This window comes from Clarias gariepinus, chromosome 17, assembly GCF_024256425.1.
Source record: "Clarias gariepinus isolate MV-2021 ecotype Netherlands chromosome 17, CGAR_prim_01v2, whole genome shotgun sequence".
In the NCBI taxonomy this organism is placed as follows: Eukaryota; Metazoa; Chordata; class Actinopteri; order Siluriformes; family Clariidae; genus Clarias; species Clarias gariepinus.
The window spans coordinates 22,271,455-22,290,881 of NC_071116.1; the positions used below are offsets into that span (position 1 = coordinate 22,271,455).

Sequence of the window (19,427 nt, forward strand, 5' to 3'; positions counted from 1 at the left end):
AAATGTATAAGGGTAATGGCCGGATGATTGCGAAGCGATGTGGTCGGGAACACGCTGTGGAACGCGCGCACGTGGATGAGTTTACCATGCGTTCTGACTCATCGGCAGCCAGTCTCCAGAAATAGACCACGGTGTCATCACACACAAAAAAACAAAACCAAAAAATAAAAAAACGTCCTAACTAATGTCCTATCACTGAACCAAGACTATTCTTGAGTGAGATTGCAGCTGAGACACGTGCATGACGTTCTACACAGACGTTTTTTTCTATCTATCTATCTTTCTTTCTTTTTTTGACACACTGTCGTTTCTTTCACAGCGTCTTAAGTCATTAGTGAAAAGACGGTCTCGGGACGGCGTGGCCTCGAACAGGTCTTAGCCTTTATTGTTCTGTGAGTGGCTTAAAAGCACAACCACCAGCCTATAAATACCACGCGTTACAATGCAAGGAAGAAAAGACAAGAGAGCGAGCGAGAGTGTGTGTGTGAGAGAGAAGAGACCCGAGGGGGAAACAGGCCCTCTCTCTCTCTCTCTCTCTCTCTCCAAGAGTCGGACAAACAGCTCAGAAAAGGCTGAGGAATGCACGGACCCTGCCAGATTTCTGAGACTCCATTAAAATCCAGACTCTGCATGAGCATGGAGAGCTCGCGAATGTTTAACGGGCCAAGCCTGACGACCGCAGAACCGAAGAAGACGTTTTGGTTTTTTTCCCCCCCTTTGTCCCATGACAAAAAAAAGAGAGAGGTTCTGTCATGTACGCTTTACTGCAATAAGATCAGCACGGCCATGCCTACGGCTATAAAAAGCATTGTTAGCATTTGACGCCTGCTATCTGGTGTTTGTTTAAGGAGAGATGGAAAGGTAAGGTTCGGCTGGAAATAGCCGGGAGGGTCAAGGTGACTTGCAGCAGTGCATGTGAAGCGGTTTGGAAATGAACCTATAAATACCACATATTTTCTCAACAACCTTTTTTTTTCTCTTCCTCATCTTTTCTCATTTTTTTTGTGTAAATATACACCACTTTCTTTTAATTGATGCTTTAGCTCTGTTTAGTCAGACATGTTCATCCATGCCACACCGCAGCCCCCTTATTAGCACCCTTTGCGCGCCAGGCAAGTCGAAGCGTAGTTCCCTTTAATGACTCATGGAGGAACACTCAACACCATCATCTTTTTTTTAACAAGGGAAAAATGTGTGTGCGTGCATGTGTGTGTATGTGTATGTGTGTGTGTGTGTGTGTGTGTGTGTGTGTTTGGGGGGCTGAAAATAGATGGCATCCCTAATTTGTCACATTCCAAAATCCACACATGGTGGAAACAGGTACTTGCCACATTAATAATGGAACACACAAAAAAAAACAAAAAAAAAAAAAAACAGATTTGGTGCGAGTCACAATGTCCTGTCGCGTGTAATCTACTTTGCTATTATGCATCGCCCCTGACGCTTCTGGACAAACAACTGAAATGAATGTCGGCGGCATTTCCCTGGATTATTCTTCTTATTACCCAGCAAAAGGTCATCGCTGAAAGGTAATAAAAAATGGCCAGAGCCGTAATGATGCCTTGATCAAAGCTGGTCTATCTTAAGCTCGCTTCTGCTTAATGAGCCGCACGGATGGGAAAACGGCGCAGCTGAAATTTGATCCTTCGCACAGCGGGATGTTATGTTGCCCTCGGTGCCTCCATCCGATCCGTGCTAGAAAACACCAGACTTTATATGGAAGGCAGACTCTACATGCAGTGACGTTGAGTTTAATCACCTGCAACTATTGTGATTTCTGTAAACAGGAAGAGCTCTCTGTAACAGAGCTACACATGTTTTTCACACCGTGCAATCTGAGACTCATTAAAGATTAAGAAAAAGGTTTTGTCCACAGAAACTAGAGCTCTCATCAGAGTTACGCCTTCTTTAAACGGGATTAATCTTACCTGATAAGGGACTCTAATATTATCAGATTACTCGATCCATGAGATGCAGAACAAACAGGATTGTAATTCAGTGAGTACAGTTGGTAAAAAAGACAGGCCTGTGCTCCATGTTGTTGTTGTCGTCGTCGTCGACGTCATTGAGTCACGTGACACTGACGTGTACGGTGCCGGTGAGCCGTGCTCAACTTTTTTTTAAACTAATACTTTCTCTAGCGCGAGTCCTTTAATCCGTGCTAGATGTCGGTAATCGGAAGCAACATTAGCATTGTTTGCGTAAACCGGTCCTTTAAAGCCTGAGTAAACTCATCAAAGTGAAGAAGCAATGATGCGGAATAAGTGCACTTCCTCAGTGAAGCTTTAGGGCTAGCTCTTTTAAGAGAAAAAAGGTATTATATATATATATATATATATATATATATATATATATATATATATATAATACCTGGTTTTAGACCACAATAATTCATTAGTATGGTGTAGGGCCAATCAATTCGTCTTGGGAATGACAGATACAAGTCCTGATTTCGAGCCATTCTTCTTGCAGAATAGTGGCCAGGTCACGACGTGATGCTGGTGGAGGAAAACATTTCCTGACTCGCTCCTTTAAAACACCCCAAAGTGGCTCAATGATATTTAGATCTGGTGACAGTGCAGGCCTTGGGAGATGTTCAACTTCACTTCCATGTGCATCAAACCACGCTGTCACCAGCCAGTGAGACGCAGACTAACAATTTGTGCTCTTATGAACTCTGATATGTCACCCATAATGTTGTGTGCATTGCAATATATATATATATATATATATATATATATATATATATATATATATATATATAAAAAGAGAAACTCGTACTGTGCATCTTCACACAGAGAGCTTTTGAGCGATTCAAAGAAAACAGAGGAGTAAGTAATCGCTGCAGTTGTTTGTATAGGCAAAGCTTGCTAAACAGTTCAGGAGGTGGAGATGACGGGGAGGCATGACCGAGGCCAGCGTTCTCTCCTCCACCAAAAGACCACCCAGCAGCGTGGATCGGGATGCGCTTTATTCGGCTGATTGACCTGCAGTCCCTGCAGAAACTGCGCATCGTTTTGTTTTGTCCCCCCTAACCCCCCCCCCCCCCCCCCGAGATGTGCTAATATTTGCCATAAGGTTTCTATGAAAACTGGATAAATATAGCCAATATTTCTTTGTACGGGAAGGAAAAGGGACCCCTGGTGTTTGAGAAATGAGAAATAAGATCGATTGCAGGGAATGCGCACATTAGGCTCAAACACACAGCGGTTATAAGAGAGCCTAGAATTAAGAAGTGTGCAAGGCTTTGGCGAGAGTTCATCGTTACCAGAAGAAACGCTGAATTTTTGATTCAGGTCATGGTGGAAAGAAAAAAAAAAAAAGATTTGTACAGAAACGATACGGCGCACGGTAACTAACTTGCCTTAAGCAACGGTCTGGAAGCCAGCTATTTACACAGAATGAAACAGTAAAGACAGCTGAAGAGGTTCTGTCCAACCACCAAGTCCTCTTAGATTACATTTTGCATAGAACATACATAATTAATACCATGTGTGGATTGTTGAAGCTGGGTTTCGACACAGCAGCTTGGGGAAAAAAAAAAAAGTGGAATTCAAATCATACACCATGCCTAGCTTGTGGAATGCTACACAGCTGTGTATAACTCAGGCTGCGAGCGCAGGACCGATAAGACTAAAAAAAGTGTACACATCACAGACAACGTACCTCACAGTTCGCTCTTACTGCATCTCAACCACCAGGCTTCTCCCTGAGGAAATGCAGAATCAAATTTAGCTCAAGCTGCAACATGGCCGAGCAAATAAACAAGTGTGCAAACGGTGGGCCAGTTGAAGTGGCACAATCAAAGCTTCTATATGCAGTACGCTCACAGGGTACGCGGGTCCTGATGGTCAAGGAGTCTGACTGAAAATAGGGGTCTGTCTTCACATCTTGAGGGGTAGAAAAAAATGTAAAAAAGCTTCTCGCGTCTCTAGAGCGTTTGCCATGTGCGTCAAATGGAGCCGAGCCTCTACTTGGACAATGTCTTTGGATAAGTGCTGTGTGTACTTGATGGATCGCCAGTGTGTCAGAGTGCATTCCGCATGCAGGAACCGGTTTTGATATGAATCCATTTTGTCATCCTGTGGATCGGGTTGTGAACGGTACTCTAGTCTACGCACGAGCTATCGGCTCCTTCGAAGCCCCTGAAAAACGCAGAGCCCCTTGATTTATCTCTGGATCTGGTTTTTCCTTTAGGCACTGGCCAGGACAAGATGGCTACCATATGCCAGGTCTTGACTGAGTCTTGGATTTTTTCCCAGGGCATTTAAAGCCTCAGCCAGCAGCTGTGCACAAAGGCAAAGGCAACGCAAGGAACCTTTTTTACGAATCACACAGCTAAACAAAGCAACACAACTGGAGGGATGTGTCCCTGATAGACTTGTGTGAGAGACACGATCCTGAACTAGGGGATGCAACGGATCTCGAAAAACTCACGTTTAGTTTTTGAGATCGCTGTTTCCCAGTCACGGAAAAGATCGATCTTTGGGTCGGGCAAAAGAAGAAGAAGAAGAAGATGGAAAAAAAGTGTCAAATATAATTTTGCTTTGTTTATTAGTTAAGTGCTTAAAATGTTATTTTTTTTAAATAAAACAAATAATTAATACTCAATTTTTAATTTAAACTGCAATACGAGGCATGATGATTCTTCTTTCACTGACTTTTTCTTTTTTTGACCATCTTAAATTTCTATTAAATTCAAAGTGTTAGCACAAACTTTTACTGTCCAATTTGTTTCAGAAAGGTTTTGAACCTTATTAGAGGTTTTAAAGCAATAACAATAATACAAGCATCTAATGAGCATGAAAATACGTGATTTGAAATGTGTCATGCTGTCGCGTTGTCACTTTGTCGCTCTTGTTTGCACATTTGCACGTGCACTTTATGTATAGAACTTAGTCAGTTTTCTGTTAACTTAAAAATGTCAATCTGTCTTGTCTCACCTATTCAGCTAATAAGGTTTTTTTTTTTTTTTTGTTTTTTTTTGTTTTTTTGTCTTGTCTCACCTATTCAGCTAATAAGGTTTTTTGTCCCCGATTTTAGTCGTATCCAATTCCTTCCCGTCACTAGGGGGCTCCCACATTAAGCTTCCACTACCATTCAGCCGGAAGGCCCAAAGACTATCACAAATTACGTTCCCTCCGAACCACGTGACGTCACCGACCGCATCTTTTCGAACTGCTTGCTCACGCACCATTGAGGGCGGCGTAACACACTCGGAGGACAGCGTTATCCGCTTCTTCTGCTTGCGTGAGTTCACAGACGCCCCTGGTTGGCTATAGAGCCGTCGTTAATGTGGGAGCCCGAAGTACCTCTCATCCCTCCTCTGTGAGAGAGCTCGGCCAATCAGCTCTCCCTAGGCCTGCGGCTGTGAGAGGTAACAGCATCACCCGGAGATCAAACTCGCGATCTCTGGATGATAGGGCGAGCACTTTACCACTGCACCACTCAGGGGCAGCTAATTAGGTTTCTTAATTATCTAGTTAGTTTTTGTTAATTTATGTTGTATGCAGCACCTTAGTCCTGGAGGAACGTTGTTTCGTTTCACTGTGTACTAAACTGTACAGTAAATAGTTGAAATAACAATAAAAGCCGACTTGAACTTGAAAGACAAAAGAACCGCGTTATGTTATTGAACTGATTTCCCCCACCATCCCTAGTATCCACAAAAGACTGATTAAATCGCACGGCTATATACATTACACAACCATTTTACAAGGTATAATATCCAATGGCATTTACTCTGATTGGAATGTGTAATCAGATCTGCTGACCTTTTAGCAATTTAAAACTGAAGTATGCTGGTGAGACAGTTAATCATTCCAAAAATAAAAGAAATCAATAAATGCCAAAAGCATATGTGGAATGAACAAAAGTTTCAGTTTTGGAACACCTGAAAATCCACCACCATCCAGATGTTCATCGCAGACACTGCCAGCAAGCAGTTCCAGACTGCACAGGTGGTAAGAATAAGATACCCTCCTTAAACCTGATCTTGTTGGAAAGGCATTTTTTTCAGTTTAGGGATATTAAAACCATTATTCTTGATTTTTTGGGGTAAATCACAAGCAAAGAAAATCAATATCGCACAACCCCAGTTCCAGACTAATTGATCTCCTTGGTCTGGTCCAGACTTGATTGCAAACCTGCGATTGCGAGGTTGCATCTGGAAGTCGGCAAAACCTTTTAAGGAAATGCAAACATTAGTCCGGTGAAAAGAGCACTCGTGCTTTGCATCGAGGAAAAGGATATGGAGCTCTGAGTCACTTTTAGACCAAATCTGGAAACTCTCACTGATCCCAGCGGTATGTGATAATCACCTGTCACCTTGTGGACAGCGCTCGCTTTGTCCGAATACGCCTCAACTCATAAAGCTTGTGTAGTCCGCTAGAGAGAAAGAGAGAGAGACGAGGCCCGCTCGGCAGCATGGCAGTTAACATGGCGCCATAGTACTGCTGAGTGTAATTATAGAGGCAACGCTCACTCCGACATGCTACCACATCATGGACAGCACTAAAAAGTCCACAACACAAACATGTCTTTTGCACAAACTGGCGTTGTGTAAATCAGAGTCAGATGGCGCCGAGCCTGCCAGCGACGAGCACATCCGTGAAGCCCTCGGAGACAGCAGTTAGCTTTTGTAAAGCGAGTGGCACAAGAAATATGGGTTCGATTTCAGCTCTGAGCCATATGAGTCACGGTGAGGAAATGCTCTAGAACGGATTTGAAAGGTCAGACTGCAAACTGCTGCAACATCTTCACTGCCACAAAAAAAAAGAAAAAATGCAAAGTTGTAAATCTCTGCGTTTTGCGACGTATAATCATGTCCTGAAGCTGGCAGAGCAGCGTGCTCCAGTCAGTGCTCGCAGGTGTGTGTGTGTGTGTGTGTGTGTGTGTGTGTGTGCGGCGTTCCTCGGCATACGATTCCCAAACAGTGGAACGCTCTCTAGAAGATAAAGTACGCTGGCCTCCATGAGTCATTGCTGCTGGGAAGCGAATGAGTATTTTATTACTGCTGTTCCAACATGCACAGCTCATCTGCAGCTTCAGCCCCAGACACGGCTAGAGCACGCTGGCATCCAGCCACCAGCACTGCACAAGCTCTGTACACTGCAAAACACGGCAATGTTTTAGCGTTACCACCGATACCAGCCAGCTCTTATTCTTAGGCTGAGCAATCCACACTCTGGTGTGTTCTTTCCCCAAAGGGATTACGGTTGCCCGTGGCTTCTTTTGTGGCTGTAGCTAGAAAGAAAGATCTGTTAAAGATAAAAAGAAGAAAAAAAAAGGCCTTCGACTTGATCAAAGGAGATGCCAAAAAAAAGCCTCAGAAAAGGCTGAACATATAAGACTGCCTTCTCTTACAAATAACCCTCGAGGGAAAACAATGGGTGTGTGTGTGTGTGTGTGTGTGTGTGTGTGTCTTTTTAACAACGCTGTTTGCTCCACAAGATTTGGCTGAAGGAATACCTGAACGCAGCCAAGTCTGATATGCGACACAATGGAAACACTATGCGCGATGTCTGTTTGCAGAAATGAACTATTTAGACAAACTCTATTAAAAGTTACGACCGATCACGTGAAGAGGAAAATGAAGATCACGTTTGCATGCCTTTTTTTTTTTTTTTTTTAAGAAACCTGGGCTGTGATTCTTCACACACTCTAAAATCCTGGAACAATAAGCTGAATCAAGATAACATAGTTTCAACCTCGCGATTGGAGGAAGGGAATTTTAAACAAGGAAAGGCGTCTTGCCAGTGAACGGTGAAGCCAAGTTATTCATACAGCACTTCACCGCTAACCACAGTGTACTCTATCAACCCTCGCATAAGCCACATAAGTGTGCTTCGTATATTCTCTTTTATATTGTGGGCAAAGGAGAACCAAAGTCAACAAAATGCTGGTCTGGGTCAATTAAAAGACGTTCGGATTTGTTTGTTTGTTTGTTTGGTTGGTTTATTTGTCCTGAACTCCTGAGTGCTACTTGTTTTTGGACGTACTAAACTGATACAACTACCAAAAGTAAATCAAAATTAAAAAAAAAAATTAAAGAATAAATTGTTGCACTTTATTTTTCACCCGTCAACCAGCGTACTAGAATTAGAAGATGCAGAAATGCCAGATATATTTAAGGCACTTGCTGGTTGCTGATTACAGAGGGGAAATTTCGGCACGAATTTGATTTCCTTTAGATGGATGATGTATTATCCTCTTGGCAAAGCTTTATGTAATGCTGCAAAAGTTGCATCTGTAATTGAAAACATTTTATAAGATACACGGCTGACCTCGCGTTGCTCTTTTTATTTCATAGCTGAACTGTGGTATTATCATATTACCGAATTTAAAGGTTATTCCTCCAAGATGGCAGCATGGACTAAATCTAGAAATTCAAACGCTAAAATCCTCCCATGTTGTAAGATTGAGATAAATGAAGCCACATCTCTTTTTCTGAGAGATTACCGAGATGCCTTGCAGATGTACTGGGTCTCTAATGGAGATGATAATGTTACATAACAAATCACTCGTCCATGCAGTTTGGCAACGTCATGTCTTGATAACTCACCAGGCTAGTGGACATCCTAATCACTCGTCTGTATCTGGGAAGTCTTTTAGTCGATGACACTTTATAAACAAAGGCCCAACACACATTGCACCGATTTTGATTGCACCGATTTTAATTTTGTAGGGCCAGCCAGCAAAAACCTTTTGGAAGATCTTGTGGACAATAAAAAGACTGTATTCAATGAGACCCAGATTTCATAAGCAGTTTAAAGAGGGGGAGGGAAAAAATGGTCTTGAAAGAGAGCGGGGGGGGGGGGGATTTAAGCCTTAATATAAATTTGAAACTGATTTCTTCAACAGCGCTCTGGAAGTGGTTGAAATCCCATCTTGGGCCTCATGTAATTTTAATCTTGGAGGTGCTCAGAGCGCAGCATGGCTCTAACTTGGCAGCAGAATTCACTTTTTCCCTTAAACAAAGCCTGGCGGAGGAAAGCACAACCGAGTTTCATTTAAAACTGATTACAGCCATGCTGTAATACGAGCTGGAAATGAATGTGTTCTGTGTATGAGAAAATTGGACTTGGCAAGTCGGTAAACTGATGAGAATTCTGTTCTTGAGTCAGAATTCTTTCGCAACTCAGTTTAGCCGAATCTAAACGACCAGGTAGTACTGTAGGTTTAGGTTTTTCCTTTCATATTCAAAGTTTCTTCATGTTTGCATTCCTTCCTGTTCTACTTCGAAGCAGAAGAATGCACATCTGGATACATCTTCCCTGTGTATATATTTTCTAGCTACTCCTTGAGAATGCAGTTTGGGAAATAAAACAAAAGCACGACATGATGAATGAGCCGTGTACTCAAACAAACTGAAACAAAGACTTTTGGGTTCTCAGGGAAGCGAAGACTCTGGAGCAAAAGCCGCCCCAATACGGTCAGAGACCAAAGCTCTTCAACAGATTACGGGGTTTAAAACGTTCTGTTCCTGCCGAAGGCCAAAAGGTTCAAAACAATCTCTCTGTGTAAATCTCACAGTAAGCGGTGCAGTAATTGTAGTGTGGCTGTTGGCATAAGGGCCCTTATGCAGGTAAAGCAGAGTGAAAAAAAAAAAAAAAACTAAAGGGGAGTTGTAAACAATGCTGCTGATAAGGGTACGGCTCTGATTTCAGTCGACATGCAGACCACACAGCTTTTAACTTTTTAAATTTGGAATAAACTTGAAAAGTACAATTAAAACTTGACACTAATTAAAGGTATGGAATGGCATGGAATAGACGGGTAGGAAAACAACACTGTTAAAACTATGTGATGGCATTGGACGGAATCGTACTCGACACTCTGAAACTACCTGTTGGAATGGCATGGCATGGCATAAAACTGAGTGATGGCATGTCATGGCATGGAGTAGAACACAACGCTATGAAACTATCTGATGGAATGGAATGAAATGGTATGGCATAGAATAGGGCACCAAAAAACTAATGGATGAGATGGCATGGAATGGAATGGAATTTGATAATAACACCTCAATGGAATAGAATGAAATTAAACATCATGAACCTAACTGATGAAATAGGATGGAGCGGGAAAACACAAAACAAACTGATAGAATGGAATAGACTGAAGTGAAATGGCATGAAACTAATTAATGAAATTAAGAGAAATGGAATGAAGTACCATGTTAGAAACTACCCAGTAGAAATGAAACAGAATAGAGAAAGAAAAACCAAGCGGAATTAATTGTAAAATTAAATAAAACAGTGGAACTGAATAGAACAGAACGGAAGTGAATAGAATTGAGTAAGAGGCAATGCAATGGAAACGCTGAAATAAAACAGAATGGAAAGAAAAGAAATGGAGCAGAAATATCATGACATGGAACAGTGTGGAATTGAACACAAGGGAAAAGAAATGCCATGAATTGAAATGGAACGGAATGGAATGAAATTGAGAGGAATTTCATAACCTTACAAGTTGTAGTTCTAGAAGGGCATGCGTTGGAAACCACTGGTAATTTTTTTTTATCACACATAACGATACTTCTTGCATTTTAACTATTTATTTATTTTGGAGCCAGGCCCGTTTATTGCTCGGCTCTGACGTTAACGAGGCTCAGGGCCAGGGTCATCAGCTCGAGGGGCGGGGGGGTGGGAAGGAAGGTAGAAGACAGGAATGCATTCTTGTACATGGATACATTAATAGTAGTATACTGTAGGTGGTACACTGCATGGAACTGAGTTACAACATTGCATGGGAAAAAAAGAAACTAAGACAAGCATCTCTCACTGGAAAAACTAGAAATCCAAAAATTTAGTAAAATTGTCTCGTTTTTATTTTGTGTGTTGATTTTTAAATCATGCAAAATGAAATAAAGTGGGAGCACAGAATCAACAAATAAGGAATGCACAAATTATCATGATTATGATTACGATTATTGCATCTGTTCCGCGAAGTAACATATTTTCTTAAAGGGACTTGTACCTGTTTTGTAAAATGTTGACGCAGACAAACTAATTGATTATTTTCTATCAATAAGGTATCATTAACAATATCAACTATCATTATAGTTAGATTATTAACCAGATTTCTAGGATGATGAAAGTGGCCATAATATACAGTCTGGAAGTACCAACAAATAAGGAATGTGCAGATTATTATTACTATTATCATCATTGTTGCATCTGTTTCGTGCAGTAACATACTTTAATTAGATTTGTTACGGTTTTGTAAAATGTTTACGCATAATATTTTCTCTCTAACCATTATTACAGACTGATTATTAACTAGATTTCTAGGATGATGATAGTCAGGAAGAGTGAGCACAGAACCAACAAATAAAGAATGTGCAAATTATTATTATTATTGCATCTGTTTTGTGTAGTAACATACTTTACTTAGATTCGTTCCTGTTTAATAAAACGGTAATGCAGACAAATTGATATTATACTTAGTATATATGGTAATTTATCGTCTCTCTAATCATTATAGATTGTTAACTAGATCTCTATAAGGAAGATGAAAATGGCCATAATATACTGACTGGGGGGGGAAAACAATGCATTACAGGAGCACACTTTTAAGTAGAAGAATATATACAACACCTGTAGGTTTAAGCTCAGTGTTACAATAAGCCAGTGCAGGTAACATTATAGATTATTATTATTATTATTATTATTAAGAGTGAGGTTTTAGCTTGAGTGATAAACAGCTGCAGGAATGTTTAACTTATTCACAAAACAGAACCCATTTACATTCTAACAATATGTTCAAAAAGACTTAAGAAAGGTAGAAAGACAACTAAACATCACTGACAATTAAAAACACGCTTTAGTTTTGTACTACAGAGCTTTTTTTTTTTTTAAACAGAGGCAGCAGAATCTGACTGTTTGTTCCCCCGGGAGCCAAAACTTTTCCTTCTCACTTTCGCTACCTCTCAGCTCACAGTTAGCCTTCAGCGCGGTTTAAACTCAACTCAACGTCCGGATAACAATAAAATCTCACCTTCTATGTCTTGAAATGTCAGACGGGCATTTTGACACGGTTCCTCTCCATAGCTGGCGCCGCTTGAGGAGTTTTAAAGCTTCGCAGAAAGAAGTGTAAACGCTACGGGCTACAACTTTTCCCTCTTCAGGTCCTATTGGAGGATGGCGTTCCCACTCAGCAGGGTCTTTTTTTTGTTCCCCACCCGTATCACGGAAAGCCCGCCTCCTTCACTAGGATTGGATAATGGTTTTACCGTCCCTGAGGATCAGCCAATCCGAGATAAAAAGTTGGAACGTTAACCAATCGTAGTTAAGAAAGTGAGATTTGGCGGAATATGGGTTGAAAACGAGACTGTACTATTTCCTGTGGAAGATATGGAGGGCTGTTAAAGGGCCATGTGTGTTTTTTGTTTCTTTGGACCATTTAACCTAAAAGCTATATTACGTACAGATATTAACTAGTACCCTAGTTTTAGATCAAATATATAAACATGAACATAATAATATAACATAACAGATTTCTATTAGAGATGGGACTAAATATACATAGTCAACCCCATATACACAGTATACTCTATGTATGTATATACAGAATATATATATATATATATATATATATACACACACTCACCTAAAGGATTATTAGGAACACCTGTTCAATTTCTTATTAATGCAATTATCTAATCAACCAATCAGTTGCTTCAATGCATTTAGGGGTGTGGTCCTGGTCAAGACAATCTCCTGAACTCCAAACTGAATGTCAGAATGGGAAAGAAAGGTGATTCAAGCAATTTTGAGCGTGGTATGGTTGTTGGTGCCAGACGGGCCGGTCTGAGTATTTCACAATCTGCTCAGTTACTGGGATTTTCACGCACAACCATTTCTAGGGTTTACAAAGAATGGTGTGAAAAGAGAAAAACATCCAGTATGCGGCAGTCCTGTGGGCGAAAATGCCTTGTTGATGCTAGAGGTCAGAGGAGAATCGGCCGACTGATTCAAGCTGATAGAAGAGCAACTTTGACTGAAATAACCACTTGTTACAACCGAGGTATGCAGCAAAGCATTTGTGAAGCCACAACACGCACAACCTTGAGGCGGATGGGCTACAACAGCAGAAGACCCCACCGGGTACCACTCATCTCCACTATAAATAGGAAAAAGAGGCTACAATTTGCACGTGCTCACCAAAATTGGACAGTTGAAGACTGGAAAAATGTTGCCTGGTCTTATGAGTCTCGATTTCTGTTGAGACATTCAAATGGTTGAGTCAGAATTTGGCGTAAACAGAATGAGAACATGGATCCATCATGCCTTGTTACCACTGTGCAGGCTGGTGGTGGTGGTGTTATGGTGTGGGGGATGTTTTCTTGGCACACTTTAGACCCCTTAGTGCCAATTGGGCATCATTTAAATGCCACGTGCTACCTGAGCATTGTTTCTGACCATGTCCATCCCTTTATGACCACCATGTACCCATCCTCTGATGGCTACTTCCAGCAGGATAATGCACCGTGTCACAAAGCTCGAATCATTTCAAACTGGTTTCTTGAACATAACAATGAGTTCACTGTACTAAAATGTCCCCCACAGTCACCAGATCTCAACCCAATAGAGCATCTTTCAAGCAATATATTCAATAAAGCATCTTTCAAGCAAGCTTTCACAACTTTGTTAAATTAATGCCACATAGAATTAAAGCAGTTCGAAAGGCGAAAGAGGGTCAAACACCGTATTAGTATGGTGTTCCTAATAATCCTTTAGGTGTGTGTATATATATATATATATATATATATATATATATATATATATATATAGTCATCCAAAAACATTTACAGTATATACACTTCAGGAAAAACTTTTTTTTTGCTATATGTTGATGTATATGATAATAACATGCTATTATTGATATTATATTTATATAATATACATAATACTATTTTACTTTTCCTGAAACTTGTGTAAATTTTTTTCTCTAACAGTATACTGAGAGAGAGAGATTTTAAATAATTAATTCATAAATGTTGGTATTTGTGGTGTAGTGGTTAGCACTGTGGTCTTGCACCTCTAGGGTCTGGGTTTGAGCCCCACCTCAGGGCCTGTATAGGTGGAGTTTTCATGTTTTTGGTGGGTTTCCTCCCGGTAATTCAGTTTCCTCCCACAGTCCAGAGACATATATATTAGGCTAATTTGTGTTCCCGAATTGCCTGTAGTGTAAAGGTGAATGACTAAATGCATGAGTGGCCTATTTAAAAATAACAATGTGGTAGATGAGGGTATCGGTCCATGTGTACAGGGGTGAGAGTGTACAGAAGGTGCAGTAGGTAATAAAGATACAGTATATGTAGTAATAAACATGACTACTTTTCCAACATTGTGCAGTAAAACAGACATGTCAAGAAGATCACATGCTCAACGCTATATACATACAGTATGTATATACAGAATAAATACAAAATGTATTTATTTAACCCTGGAAAACCCAGACCACCTTATCCTAATAGGAAATCTATCTCCTTTGGCTGAAATGATGATACAGATCCAGTGAATCCTAAAACAGATGTTTTTTTTTAAATTAACCCTTTCCTACTACATGTAATGACATGGTCCATATATGACCCCTTGGGATGTCCAGTATGTTTTACCAACTGGTTACGTTCACTCATTACATAAATTTTCTCATTTCAAAATATATTTATTGGTTTTTTAACTTTTCATCAATTACTATGCACATCAAATTTTGCTCTAGGGCAGGAACTAAAAACACTGGCATCAAACATGCCAACCTATCAAAAAACATGTAAAATAAACAGACCTGCAAAAAGGTTTACCACAGTAGCAACCATGATTGATGTGAAAAAAAATCAGGTTAGTTCAGTCAGTTACCACTAAATGTCAGTGTTATGGGTTCACATAGGGCACACTGGGTTGTAATGCAAAAAGAAATCGTTACTTTGGTGAGTGGGTTGAATATAACGGTGAAGTAAATGTCTGAGTCAAATATGACCCAAGGGGTGCTCCAGGGTTAAATACAAAATTATAAAATGTATGGTTGATGAACCGTCTGAAGCAGTGCAGTTGCCGTACCACAGTATGATGCAATTTGTGAGGATGCTCTCAGTGGTACAGCGTAAAAGTTTTCCAGTATCCTGGAGCATGGGAGAGACTTGTTGTGCCTTTCTACAGTAATCAGCAGAGAAGAGTTCAGAGACCAGGTGAGATCCTTAGGGATGTGGACTCCAAGGAGCTTAAAGCTGGGTCAGCTGGGTCGATGTGGATGGGAACGTGAGTGTGATTGCCAGTTTGATTGAAACCCACAATGTTTTCTAACGTCATCAACTTCTTATTCCCCTCATGAGGGTCATGAGAGCCTGGATCCTATCTCACGGAGCTCAGGTCACAAGACTAGGGAGTGCCAACCCATCACAGGGCATTGGCACACACACAGTCACACATCCAGTCACGCACTACAAGCTATTTGGAAGCGCCAATCAGCCTACAAGACACATCTGTAAAAAACAGAGTATCTGAAGGAAACCCTTAAGGCATAGGGTGAACATGCAAACTCCATGTACACAGACCGGAAGCAAAATCCAAACCCCTAACCCTTGAAGTGCGGTGCAGCAGTAGTAACCTCTGAGCCCCTCTTCCATCTTACAGTAAATGCTTACATCGACAGAGCTACCTGTTTCCTGTTTCCTGTTTCCTAAACTTCTTATTAGTTCAGTAGTGGGGTTAGTATAAATATCATATAAGCATGTGATAATGAGAGTGTCGTGTCTAAACAACTCCAGGTATTAGACTGATGAGGGGTTTCGGGAATTATTTAATCATTTAATGAATAATACATTTCTGAAAAAGCCTCAGAGCAAGTGAACATACAGTACAGTAGCTGAGCTTCTGTCGTCCTGATACTCAATATGTATGAAATGAAAATAAATTCCTGCTTTAGTTGTCGTTATATTTGTATAAGCAAGGTTTAAAACTTAGACTAAAATATCAAATATAAAATCTGGTTTAAGGTAAAATGAGGCAGGAAATATTTGTAATTAAAACCGATTTTCAGATGCAGATCAGTGTGTTTCCTCTGATGACTATAATGGCGATGAAGATACATATTTATTGTGCAACTAATATGATGATGTTGCCGATGATAAAGATGTTTTCCCTCTAATATGACAATGATAATGATAATGAGGATGGTGATGATGAGTACAAAAACAACGATGATGAGGAGGATTACATTGGAGATGGTGGTAACGATGATGATGATGATGATGATGATGATGATGGTGGTAGTAATGGTAATTAGTCTAATCTTCAGAATAATTTACAGTGCAACAATGAGAATGTTGCTGTACATACTGTAATTATTATTATTATGATTAGTAGTAGTAGTAGTAGTACCTGATATACACCAATCAGCCATAACTTTAAAACCATTAACATCAAAACCCCTTAGGTTTTGGGTTCCTGTTGTGCCACTCTGAACATTCAGTGGATGGCTCCAATGGGACATCTGGAAGTGTGCTGAAGTGTCTGCCACCGGGACGTTAGCAGTGGATCCTTTGGGTTCTGACAGGATTTTATTGATGTAGCTGTACAGGCGTATGAGTTACTGGGTTTATCCTTCTACGGGATCATTTAAACTGCTATAGTAGACCATAAAGTTGAATGCATTAAGATCGCTAACACCACACCACTAAGAGTGTTTTCTAGATGACTTTGGCATGGTTTTGCCAAGGGCTTTTAAAACTGGCATACTAAATATGAGTAATACACAAAAATAAACATGCAGGCTAATCAGGCTGTGTTTGTGCACTTTCGGGCACTTTTGAAGCACACACAACCCTAAATGTTTTCTTCAGCATAGGATCTTCTTTAGCCTTTAATCCAAACAAGCAAACCAAACACACCAAGTGCCACATCAAGATAACCGCAAATATGTCTACTTATCCATCTGAGGATGCCGAAGCGGTCTTTCCCAAAAAAAAAAAAAAAAAAAATCTTTACAAGACATCAAGCATCTGACTATCGTAGCCTTTTTACAGAGTACAGAGAAAGGTCACATAATAGGCTTGGTGAGTGATGAGGCTCTTTAAATGATCTGCCTTTTTTGTTGTTGAGATATTGAGATACATGAGAGTCACTGTATAATTTAGGGTACATATTACATAGCTAGAAAAGACAACCAACAGTGTTCTTTCTCAATAGAATGAATAATTGTTCAAGTTAGTCCATTCCTTCAGTGTAACATACTGTACTGTAATGTACCTTCAAGTTGCAAAGCTTAAACATTAACCTTTTTTTTTTTCTTATTACTGTTTATGCACACTGCTGGGTAACATAGTCTGCCAGGTAACACACACAGGACAGTTTCCTTATTGTCACCGATAATTTAAGTGGTAGGATCCACATGGCTGCTCACTTCTTATATTTACTGTAATTAAAATCTTAAAGAATCTGTAAACTTTAACAGTGTACATACCATAGACAATTTACATATCCTGATTAATATATGCTTAATTATTATAGATACAAATATTTTAAAAAGAATTTGAGAATACTTTGAAAGGATAAAAGGTAATGCCACAGAGAAGAATGAGATCATCTGGTACTGGTGACTTGGCACCGATACAGTTTTTTGAGTCACAGAATGAGTTTTGTTAATAAATCTGTTGACAGAACTTTTGCAAATTTTAATAAATTAAGTGCTGTGAAAAAGTATTTGATTTTTAAAAAAACTTTTTTTGCATATTTGTTACACTAAAACATTTTAATATTACACAAAGATAACCCGAGTGGCATTAATGGCACCGAGGCACGTGCAGGAAGTACGGGTTCAGTTTCCACCCAATGTCCAAACCCCAGCCACTGGACGCAGTGCCGGTCCCAAGCCCCGGATAAAAAAGGAAAGTTTGCGCCAGGAAGGCCATCCGGCGTTAAAACCAGTGCCAAGTCGCGTGCAGATCGGATGGCACGGTGTGGCGACCTCTCAGTGGGAGCAGCCGAAACACTAACAACACCACAATGATAGCCCAAGTAAAAAGAAAATAAATATGCTTTTTTTTTAAATGATAATTGCATTTATTAAGAAAAACATTCTGCCCGGTCCTTTGTGAAAAAGTAATCCCCCCCTTGCTAAATCATGAATGAACTGTGATTTTTGGAAAGCTGAGGTACTGTAAATTTCACTTGCCACACCCAGATCTTACTGCCAGAAATCACTTAAACAGAACCTGTCTGACAAAGTGAAGGGCGCTAAAAGATCTAAAACGCAACACGACCTAAAGGAATTCAAGAACGGATGAGCAGGGTGCATTATTCTGTTTCGAATGGACATTTCCATAAAATCCTGTTTCCATGAAATGGTGTATTTGGTCAGCAACAATGTTTAGGTAGGTGGTACAAGTCAAATCAACATCCATATGAATGGCAGGACCTCAAGGTTTCCCAGCAGAACATTGCCCAAAGCATCACACTGCCTGTGCCGGCTTGCCTTCTTCCCATAGTGCATCCTGGTGCCATTTCTTCCTCTGGGAAGCAACACACACACACACACACGCGCATGCACGCACGCGCGCACGCACAGCTGTCCACATGATACATAAGAAAGTGTGGTGCATCAAACCAGGCCACTTTTTTCCCATTGCTCCATGGTCCAGATGTTATGCCCAGTGTAGACACTTTCAGACAAACCAAATTTTCCTCGTGGTTCAAAGAGAAAAAATGTTAAATGATATCAAATTATGATACCAGTTGCTTTAATTGTATGTTGAGGAGCAGCAAATTCTCTCTTTACAGAGCACAGTACAGAGGCACCGTGGGTAGCGATGCCAGTTCATGGCTTAGGTTCAGGGTCCCGTGTTAAGGTCACCGTCTCTGTTTCCTCTATGTTCCCTCTATGTCCTAGTGGGTGTTCCCTGGACTTTCCTGTTTCCTCTCACCTACCAGCTACAGACAGAGAGTGAGTGAGTGAGTGAGTGAGTGAGGATTATCACTCAATCTAGGCATTATGAGTTCAAGATGTAAAAATATGAGTTTATACTGACATCTTCTGGAAATATCTGGTATTGCAATAATCACATCCAAGCCTGTCAAATACTGTACATTTTAAACAAACAATTAAACAAAGCTGATTTTGATTTGTATCGTTCATATTGAATCAACTGTACAACATACTGTATATGGAAGTAATCATGAAATCTAGTAATATACTGTTCACTACTGTATCTTCTTGTAGGATGTGTCTTATTTAGTACTGTTACATCTCTGGCTTCTTCTGCTCTCTCTCTCTCTCTCTCTCTCTCTCTCTCTCTCTCTCTTGATCTCTCTTAATCTTTTTATACTACAATACATGAAACTTTCGAAAGGCATGTCATTCAGATTAGGCTAATTGGTGTTCCCGAATTGCCCGTAGCGTGTGTGTAACTGTTAACTGGAGGTCCT

At 40.3% G+C, this 19,427-nt stretch overlaps 1 protein-coding gene across 1 annotated transcript in view; it reads right to left on the reverse strand.

The window, feature by feature from the left end:
- Nucleotides 1-12,143, reverse strand: part of il11ra (interleukin 11 receptor, alpha) — a 42,739-nt gene extending 30,596 nt beyond the window's left edge. The window contains exon 1 of the mRNA XM_053516194.1: nucleotides 12,001-12,143. The gene's annotated coding sequence lies outside the window, so the exon portion shown is untranslated. The remainder of the gene's footprint in view (nucleotides 1-12,000) is intronic.
- Between the last annotated feature and the right edge of the window lie 7,284 nt (nucleotides 12,144-19,427).